Below are 11,003 nucleotides of genomic sequence, written 5' to 3'. Positions count from 1 at the left end.
CGTGCATTAAGCCATTTGTGAAATTTATTCTAAATAACTGGTTTCAAACAAAGCCTCCATCCTCTTCATTTCCAAAATTCCTATAGCCTTTGGGATGTAGAGTACTTAATACTTGTTGAATTGAGTTTGGGTAGATGTCAGAGGACTCTAACCTCTACTTGGCTACTCTCTCAAGTTATCCTTCCTTTTCCCTGTGCAGCATGGCACACCTTCCAACCCACCCCTATGCACACCTAATGTGACTCAGGAAGGGCCAGAAGGCCAAGTAGATTATCTTGAAGAGGAGTATGTGTCTGTGTATGTTTAAGTAAATATTCACACATATTCTCTTGGCTCCCATTGCCGTTCTTTGTGCTACAGTTAAAAATTTGGAACCTTATTTATTTAGCTACATACTAGTGGTAGCTATGGAGTTAGACATACTCAGTAGGAATAACCTAGGAATATGCACTTAAAAATAAACATGTTATCTTTTTATTCCCACAAATCTCATTTTATGTATGAAGTCATAAAGATCACAGTGACTATTACATAAATACAAACTCTGACTTATAAATGAATGTTGTACATTTAGAAGAGACAATTTGATTAGTGTTGACTCTTGATTTTAGAATAAAGAAACTTGACTATGGGCCATGCTTTAAGCTCTCATGGACTCTCTGTGAGATAGCTCCAATAAACTCTGTGGGACAGGAGAAAACCAGGCTCATTCGTGGACTATTACTCCTTATAGTTATGGATGACAGGATTATAGGGCTTAATATGCAGCTCACCCAGATAAAACCCAACTTTCCAAATATAAGCTTTCTTTAGTGCCAGATTCCCAGGGTAAATTACTGCTGAGTAGCTCAAACTAGATGCGTCACTAGGCTTCTTTCTACATTTAGACAGCTTGTAAAAGGCCCATGAACTTTCTAGAAACTGACCGTGGAAAGAGTTTCCTTTACTATTTTTTCAGAAACATCACAAAGTGCTTGGTGCCATTGTATGACTTAGAATTAAGGGGCAGAACTACTATTCCTTACCTACTCTTAAGAAACTAAAATGTAGAAAAGATAAGATGGGCAAAAACAATATAATGTATCATATTTACATTTATTTCAATACGGCATTTTGAGCACATCTCTTTTCCTTTCCAAAATCCTAATGAAATGTGCTTGCTTTGGCAGCACATGTGCAAAATTCTAGTAAAATAACTATAGAAATATAAAAGTAAGAATGTGATATTATGATTTATAATAAAATATATTTCGTTTTCATCCCATTTCTGGCACAGAGCCCCTAAAACTCTTGGGATTTCCTTAGTGAAAAGGGCAATAAAGGTGTCTTTTGTTATGTTAATGAGTTGACTTTTGGAAAGCCCCCAGAGTCTTCTAAGGATTGGGGCTGGTTGCCAGTGTATCCTACCTAGTGATTAGAGGGTTGGAATGTTCAGTGCCACCCCGACATGTGGGGAAGGGGAGAGGCTGGATATTGGGTTCAATCTCCAATGGCCAATTATTTAATCAATCATGCCTACATAATAAAGCCTCCCTAAAAACCCAAAACAATGGGGTTCAGAGAGCTTGCTGGTTGGGGAACTCGAATGCTTCCTCAGGCCACTGTGCTGGGCCCCAGGCTCTAGGAGGACAGAAGCTCTTCTAGGAGGACAGAAGCTCTTTTGTTCGGGGCCTCATCCTATGTATCTCTTAATCTGTTGATCTGTAGCCTTTAATATCTTTTGTAGTAAATAAGTAATCTGATGAGTAAATAGGTTTCCTGAGTTCTGTGAGCTGCTCTAGCAAATTAACAGAACCCAAGGAGAGAGGGACGTGAGAACCTCTGATACATAGCCAGTTGGTCAAAAGCATGGGTAACAATCTGGGGTTATTACTGGCATCTAAAGTGAAGGGCAGTCTCGTGGGACTGTGCCCTCAACCTGTGGAATCTGATGATATCTCCGGGTAGATAGTGTCAAGAATCTCATTGAATTGTTGGACACCGAACTGGTACTGGAGAATTGCTTGGTGATTGTGAAACACCCTCCCCCCATAAAAAAAAAAAAAAACAAAGTCTTTTATAATTAGAAAAGAGGGAGTAAGAAGCCTGAAGCTCTGAGACTTTTCAAAGAAAGTGGATGCAGATTGAAATCAAATTGAAGCAGTTGCTGACCACCTGATATAATATAGGTGAAGGATGTTCCTGCCTGTGAAGTTAAGTGGGTAGGATTCACTAGCTAGCACACCCTGAAAACTCCCAAACTGAAAACAGCAGAGGTTAGAAAGAAAGGTTAGCTATGGAGTATTGGGTGAAGGAAAAATCAAAAAACTTGGGGAATTGTACCTATTCCAAGTTTAGAAAGAACAGTAGATTAAAAGTAATAATAATGAATATTTATCAAAGCCTTAAGGTGCTTAGGCAGTATGCTAAGTGTTTAGGTACACACTGTCATGAGGTACATGCTACTGTCATTCCTATTTTAGGGGAAACTAACTTGCCCTCTTAGCTACTAACTGAACTCCTTAAAACAATTCTATGGCGTGGGTAGGCTGAGTTTATTATCCTGATTTTAGAGTGGAGCCAGAGAGATGTTAAATAATTTGCCTGAGGGCCCACAACCAGTAGGTACAGTTTTACCAGTTAGAGAATGAGTATAGCTCCCTGTGTACTTGGAGAGTCACCATAAAAAAGGAAGAATCTTTTCTGCTAGTAGCTTCCTCTTGGTTTTTTATTTGTTTGTTTGTTTTTAGTGACCTAGTCAGGATTTCAAACGGAATTCCCAATCTCAAAAAGGCAGGAGTTGGTAGTTAGAGACAGACTCTAGAGTACTAAACTGGGAGCAGATCTTAAATTTCATTAATCATGTTGGGAACTAACATCCAACAATTTCTTCATACAAAACAATGCATTTGAGGTTTGTGTTTCTGGTGGTTCAATTCCTATTTCACAACTAATCTAGAAAAATAAAACTACTGAAAATATATAATTTCCCTTTCATCTGGAACTCAAAGATTTTATTCACATAGTGGGTGAAAAAACCTTTCTCAAATCCCAGAGATGAGCCATTGTTAATTCAGTGTTAGTCAAGAAGACCCTTTAATTATTAGGTGGTAGTATGTATAAATTTTAAGTGAGATTAGCTCTGTTGCCTTTCGGAATATCAAAAGAAATGCTTTGTTTTAGATCCTGGTTGAATCTTTACTTCTTTTCTTTTTTTTTTTTTTTTAAGCTCTAACTTGTTAAACATCCAGTTCTTAAATTCTTTGTACTATATATCTATATTGTACATATTTTTAATTCAGAACTAAGATTCTCAAATTTTAAAGTGCAGAAGAATTGCCTGTAATGTTTGATAAATGTCTAGATATTGAAGCCTCATTTTCTAAGAGAAGATTCAGTAGTCTGGAGTGGGGTCTTTATTTTTCATTTTTAGCCAAACATCTCAGATGATTCTGATTCAGATGGTCCTTAGACCACACTTCGAGAAACTCTAGAGTTGGGAGGAAAGTAATTAACATTTATTATTTCTAATGTATGTTATCAATGTGCCAGTCACTTTTATATGTATTTTGACATTTCATATTCAAAATACAGTGAGATTTTATTATCTTAGTTTTATGTATATGTATTATCCCCATAAAGTTTTAACAACTTGTTCTGAGTTCCAAAAATGGCATAGCTTTATGACAGCAGTCTGACTCCAAGAACCAGGAGGTTCTTGCTCTTACTGTTTCTGCTTTGGAAAGATATTTCTCAGTAGAGATAATGATTTTAAGGTTGGTAATTTGGAAATTGTTAGAAAGTGATATGATCAGTATGCTCTGAAATGTGCTTGATAAGCAAGTGTTAAAGCCAATGAAATGTTAGAATGTCTAAAGCATATCATCTGATATTCAGAATGCATTTAGAGAAGACAAGTATGCATTTGTTTGTAATTGAAACAATATATTACATACCTAAACTTTTCTAACTGAAATAGGCCCCAAAGATGAGTTATTCTGTCTCTTCACTAAGGAAACTGTAACCATAAAGATCGAATTACCTAATATGTTGGAAGAACCAGGCTGGAATCAGAATCTCTTGATTTCTAGCCTTATATTCTTTCAAACTGTAATAATGATAAAGGTTAAGGTGGGCTCCAACCCATATGTTGCCTGAGAATTATCCAAAAGACTGTTAAATCAGTGTTTGGGAGTAATGATTCTCTGTGACAGCAATCAGTGTTTGAAAGTTCACACAGAGACATAATAATGAGAGGCGATCTGGTATTTTAAAGGATTAGAATAAATCATGACATTTTTATGGGTTATTCTTTAAATTTTCTTTTTCTAACACTGAAAATACGTAACAGAATGGCAGTTGGAATGGCTTTTGTGAATTTTAACAAAATGACGAAATGTGACCTGGAGCTAGGTTCTATGGAAGTCCATTCTCACCTTACTTAGAGCCACATAGAGGTGGAGCAGCCAAGAATACTGCTGGTAACAGCTTTAGCACAAATTGTATGCCTTAACGTGGTATAAAGGACTGCAAGACACAGCTACTCTGGAGGTAGGTAACAAGTAAAGTTAGCTCCTCTTGCACAACTTAAAGGGCAAGGACTTCATAGACTTGACAGAGTGCTTGAATAACTTGACAGAGTGCTTGAATAACTAATTGCAGCATGCTACTAGACTGCCACATGTCCTTAGATAGTCAGTTAACTTTCTTTGCCTCGATTTTCCATCTGCAAAATGACTGGTCATTCTTGTTTAATCTAGGCTTGTCCTTCAAGTACAGTAGGTTTGGAAACTTACTACATTGCTGTAGCTCAGCAGAAAAATCTGAGAACATGCCGCAAAAGTAAACGAAGTTACTATTGAACTCACACTTAGAATCACTCAGTCAACAAATATTTATTGAATACCAACCTAAAGGGTATATTAGACTGCAGTAGCCTTAACCTAAGCTTTGCAATACATCTGTAAACAAGATGTGAATATTATTCTTCAGCCTTGAGATTGAGCACTCACAGAGCATAATAATAGTAACAGAATATTAATAATGCTTTTGCATATCTCATGTGGTCTTTTTTTTCTTTCAATAGTTCTTCCCATTCATTATATTATTTGAATCATATAACAGCCCTGAAGGAGAGCAAAACAGATATTATCTCCATGTTTCCCTGAGTTTTGGATGAGACTTTGAAACTCAGAGATCAAAAGTGGTTCTCAGGTAGGGTAATTTTGTCCCCCAAGGGAATTTGGCAGTGTCTGGAGATATTTTTGGTGGTCACAACTGGGATGGTGCTACTGGCATTTAGTGAGTAAAGTAGGGGTACTGTTAAACATTTTACAATGCACAGGCTAGCTCATACAACAAAGAATTATTCAGCCCCAAATGTTAATCATGCTACGATTGAGAAACTCTGACATAGGCATTTTACTCAAAAGAATACAAAGTGATAGAGTTGGATGGACCAAAATCCAGATCTTGGATTCAGTCTAGTGTGTTTTCCACTGGACCTAAAATAAGGCATTAAAAAAATTGAGTCACATAAATTCTGGATTTATTGCTAATGTTTTGAGGAGGTATGAATGAAAAGTGGGGTTTGTTGATATCACTGTTGAAGGTTTTCATGTATAGTACAGATTGTATAATCCAATGAAAATCTATTAAGCATTTGCTGTGCGTCTTACAGTCTGCCGTCCATGTCCCACAGGGAACTTCGTCTACTTTCATCATTTTTTTAAAAACCTATTGAGCAACTACCAAATTTGAGTCATTTACCCAAGTGCCATTGAAATCTGGGCACAGCCCCTTTAGCAGCCTCTATACATAGTACCTACTGCCAATCTAAAGACCCATGGAACTTTTATAGGAAATATCACCAGGATACTCAACTAGAAATTCACAAAGCGGGACTTAATACCCCCTGGCTCCAAACTCATGCTTGTAACAATATTCCATAAGCTTAACTTTTACTTACAAAGGGTGGCATGTGACTTTAGAAGCTCTTAGAATCCAGGATAGTTCTTGTAGAATATTCTTGTTTTATCCTTCAAACCATTTTATAACCCAGAAGTTAGAAGGTTCTCCTAATCTTTCTAAAATTTTAACAGGTATCTTTCTGGATTCTAGCAAATTAAAGGATTATAGCTCGTGGCTCTGTAAGAAATTTTTTTTTCCTTCTGTGAATGCCTCACAGAACTTGAGCAGGAAATATTAGGGAAGAACAAATGCCAATTATGCTACATAACAGCCAAAGTACTCTATTAAATTATAAGCTGATCATATCACTTCCCTTATTACCTGTGAATAGCTTCCAGTTGCCTTTGGAATAAAATTTAGTCTCCTTAAGATGACCTTTAAGTTCTACAAAGGCAAGAATCTTATTTTTTTGCACCTGGCTCCTTATAAGCAGATAATGAAGCCTTCATGGATTTTGTAAGAATTAAATAACTTTTTGAAGAATGAATATTTGTTGATCTTTCAGATTCAATAACAAGGTAGAAATTAGTTACTTGCCCTCAAGGAACTTGCAATATACATTATGGCACGTTTTATCTTGTATTTTAAGAACTGTGAGTCAAAATTGCCATAAGAGAAGATTACTAGGGAAATAAAGAAATTTCTTTGGTTAAGAATTCAAAAAAAACTTCATGGTAAAGATAACTAGCCTTAAAGAATGAGCTAGCCTTTTCACAAAGATGGCGCCAAAAGCAAAGAAGGAAGTCCCTGCCCCTCCCAAAGGCGAAGCCAAAGCAAACACTTTGAAGGCCAAGTAAGTAGTACTAAAAGGTGTCTACAGCCACAAAAAGATATGCATGTCATCCACCTTCCAATAGCCCTAGACACTGCAGCTCCAAAAGCAACCCAAATATCCTCAGAAGAGCGCCCCCCAGAGAAACAAGCTTGACCACAGTGCCATCATCAAGTTCCCCCTTGCCGCTGAGTCAGCCATGAAGAAGCTAGACGACAACAATACACTTTTGTTCATTGTAGATGTCAAGGCCAACAAGCACCAGATCACACAGGCTGTGAAGAAGCTCTATGACATTGACATAGCCAAAGTCAACACCCTGATCAGGCTTGATGGAGAGAAGAAGGCATATGGTCGGCTGGCTCCTGACCATGATGCTTTGGATGTTGCCAACAAAATTGGGATCATCTAAACTGAGTCCAGCTGGCTAATTCTAACTATAAAAATTTTTCACTGTAAAAAGAAAAAAAAAGAAAGAGCTGAACTGTAAACTCAAAAGATCAAGGGTCATGTTTTAATTCTGACAGATTTTAAGTGCATAATAAATGTTGAATAAATAATACCAGGATTTGCACATATACAGAAAATGGAGGAGGAGGGGAAGGAATTACAGGAATTACACAAGCCAAAGAGGCATGCAAGTGCCAAAGTGCTAAATTTATTAAGGAAAAGTGAAATTAGTTTCAGTGGAATATTTGAATGTAAAGGGGATTAGATTGAGATAAGGTTAGAAGTTAGTCTGTAACAGACATAAATGGCATAAAATAGTGAGCATAAAATAAGTGTATGAGTCTCAGAAGTTGACATGAAGATGATTAGGTTTCTCTTTGCAGACAGGAATTAGTTTCTGGGAATACAGCCTAAAATGCAAATTACAGCTTGAGAAATACATTTAAGTGGTATCTGGAGTACAAACACTAATTAAGCTTGGAGTACTGGTTCTATTATCAGCATCATCACCACAATATTCAGATTCCTCTATTTGGCTTGGCTGAAAAGAAAGTGTTTCCTTATTTTTCTGAAAGGGAGCAACACAACCTGACAAAACCCTAGGGATGTTTGAATAGTTGTTATAGAAATTGTGTATTACTGAGGAGCTCCATGCAATGACTTCTAAGGTCCTTCCAATTCTTAGTGAGATTTCAGTGACCCACAAATGAAGAGACAGGACACTCAGGTCTCCATTTCAAGTGGTCTGCATATAGATGAAGAAATGGCTCATCCATCTCTTTTCAGGCCTAATTGTTGGAGCCAGACTTCTCTCCTTAGCTGGATCAAGAAGGAGAAGTACCCAAGAAGAGCTCATTAAATGTCTGCAGTTGATGAAGATGAAAAGGAATTTTGGAGAAATACCCCCATTCAACTGTTTGTCCAGCCTTTCTTAATACTGTTCAATCAGTGCAATGACGGAAATAGGCACAGATTGAAATGTCATAAAAATATTTTAGACCCAGTTCCAGTTGGAGTTATTAGGAAAGGCAAAATGTGCTGTGAATGTTCAGAGTTCTTAGAACTAGACCTTGGAAGATGAGGAGGATTTGTTGCATTAGAAATTGTAAGGATAGGCATTCCAGACTGAAGAAACAATGTGAGCAAAGATACCAGACAGAAGTGCGGGTATGTCCTAGGAAACGTTGGCGATTGGACTTTTTTGGCTGGAACACAAAGTACATGTAGGCAGAAAGGTAGGTTGGGGCCTATATTTTAGAAATCTGTGCTCTCAGAACAAGGTGTTTAATAGCCAGTGGAGAGGTTAGTAGGCAGTGGAATTTTTTGAGCAGATAAGTAGAGCCAGGCCTTAGGTAGATTAATTTGTCATTGATGTATCATATAGTATGAACAGAGGGTAAAGGGTGCTGTTAGGAAAACCTATGTTTGTAATAGAGCTGCTGCTGATGAAAACCAGAGGCAGGCTGGGTGAATCTTCTAATTTACTCAGGATTAGGATAAGTGACCAACATTGTGACATTTACAGTTACAAAATTGTGACATTGGGTTAATAGTAAGGAAAATTTAATAGAGAGTAAGCCCTAGGCCAGGAAGGAAGATACCTAGGTTCTAGCCAAGGTCTCTCCACAGCTTTCTAGTATAACATTGAACAGGTTTCTTAAGCAACCTGTGCCTTGGTTCTTCTTAACCAAGAAGAGATTCTGTGAGGATAGAATAAGATAATAGAGTTCGATTTATAGGAAGGAAATGCCATTGTTTTGTACATGTCATTTGTTCAGGTTCTATGCACTCATTCATTTGGTGAATATACAGAGTAAAAACATTTTTAAGTCAATCTTATCTTACAGTTTGTTCTGTTTTCTCAACTGTCCTTTTATGTGGCACTCATCAAGGTTGAGTGCCCTAGAATTTAATTTATATAAAGGATCTGGATTTGGCATTTCAGACTACTTAAAGGTCAGTAGCAGACGGTGTATTCTCTTCCTTTCTTCCACTTTCAGAAACAGGTGTGAGTTTTCTTTACAGTCTCCTCACATTTGTCACAAAACAAATATTTTATAAAAGTATTTATAAAGGCAAATTATGCCAGAATATGATAACGTTAGATTTACAGAGGTTTGTGGTTTATACTGTAGGCTTCTGCGAAGTGCATACATAAAACTAGATGAATTTGTGATACCTTCCAATTCTTAAAAAGTTCATTGTATCTGTGTTGCTTCTATATCACCTATATTTTGCTACTTCTTGATATGGAGCTATTGAATAATTTGTAAGCATAGCTATCTAATATTATATAGCATTTCAGACTAAGTTTTGCCCAGTGTGTCGTTAATGGATTAAGGTATTAATTTGTCTGTTTTATGTCTAAGTTGCCAAAGGAGAAATGCAGAGAAAAGTAACTTATTTCAGCAAACACTTATTGTAATCTAGTACCATATGCAGCATATTAGAAAATGCAGGAGATTCACAGATAAATAAGACAAGGTCCTCATAGCAATTACAGTTCAATAGTAAGGATAAGGATAGAGAAGTGTTCTGTATCCTGGAAACTAAACTGTGAAAAATATAGAATTAAGTTTTAGGTCTGTGTGGAACTTCATTAATCATGTAATTTAGTGTTTATACGGTTAAGGAAAATGAAGCTCTAACATATAAAATGGCTTGCCCGATACAGTATTAATCACCTGCATCTCTTTCACGTATAAAGTAGTTCTCTGTCTTCTACATTTTGTTGCTTGTATAGTAATAACATGGTCTATTCATGTTTGCCTAGAAGGCATAGGTGATCTAGAAGTTGGACAATGGCCATTTAAAAAATTAAGTTTGTCTTTAGCATGCATCCTCTTGAAAATGATAGCCCTCCGTCACTGTATAATTCTCCTTGTAATAAGTTCCTCCAGGATCTGTCTTGCCCTAACAGGTTTCTCATCTTCTTTGCTCAGCCTGAGCACCTTAGTAAGGTGGAGTGGAGCTGTGGAAAGATGAAATTTATGATAGAAGGGGGTGACCTTGAACCAGTATCTTGAAACACTGTTGATTGGAATCAAATCACAGGTTTGCTTTCTGTCTTTTCCATAGATAGTTAGAATAATATTCTCAGAGCAGTTCCTGAGTTATCCTTTTTACTAAAATAGATATTCTTAGCCAAGAATTTCTGAGTAAAAGAGCTACTCCCACTAATTCATAGCTGCTCTTTTATTCTTCTAAAAACTTGTCAGTCCATGCAGCATTTCTTGTTTGCCTAGATCACTGGCCACTCATAAATGAAGGCTAAGTTTTAAGTGTAATTGTTTGAAGTAATTTTCCCTTTTATGTCTCTGGTAGTTGGTTACTTTTGATGCAGCCCATTAGTCTGATGTATTACTCTACTATTAGAGTATGTAGACTATGAATAGTTTGGTTTCTTCCCATGAAAAGTGCTTTTAGGGAATCCTGTGCAGATTATCTGAAGTAGTAAAGCTCACTTTGGTATATGGTGAAGAAAGAGAAAATAATATTGAAATCTGCAGATAATCACTAAATTAATTTCTTGCCAGTTCTATTTATATCTTTCTCATCTTAGCCCAATCATTGCCGTGAAGAAAAAGCAAGTGAGAATTTGCTGTAGATGATCCATTGGAGTTATTTTATTATTAACAAAGGCAAGAAGAAGGGAAAACAGTAGCCTTTGTTTTATTGAAGAATTTTTAAAAGGATAAAAATCCAAGCTGTGTTGGGGGGGTGGGAGGAGCGGTGAGTTTTTAGCAATTATTCTCCTGAGTTCTGTCTTTATAAACCTGCAAGTGTAACAAGTGGCCTAATGACTCCCACTATCTGCCAGACTTAATCTGGG

General features: G+C 36.8%; 1 protein-coding gene and 1 pseudogene across 2 annotated transcripts in view; both read left to right on the top strand.

Annotated features, from left to right (window-relative positions):
• The window catches only part of LOC112484033, a 19,179-nt pseudogene extending 8,259 nt beyond the window's left edge, over window positions 1–10,920 (top strand).
• Window positions 1–11,003, top strand: part of SLC31A1 (solute carrier family 31 member 1) — a 31,733-nt gene that overhangs the window by 8,273 nt on the left and 12,457 nt on the right. The gene's annotated exons all lie outside the window — the stretch shown is intronic.

Source organism: Pteropus alecto, unplaced genomic scaffold (assembly GCF_000325575.1).
Source record: "Pteropus alecto unplaced genomic scaffold, ASM32557v1 scaffold226, whole genome shotgun sequence".
Classification (NCBI taxonomy): Eukaryota; Metazoa; Chordata; class Mammalia; order Chiroptera; family Pteropodidae; genus Pteropus; species Pteropus alecto.
The sequence above is the reverse complement of the archived record's forward strand: the minus strand, read 5'-3'. Positions and strand labels throughout refer to the sequence as shown.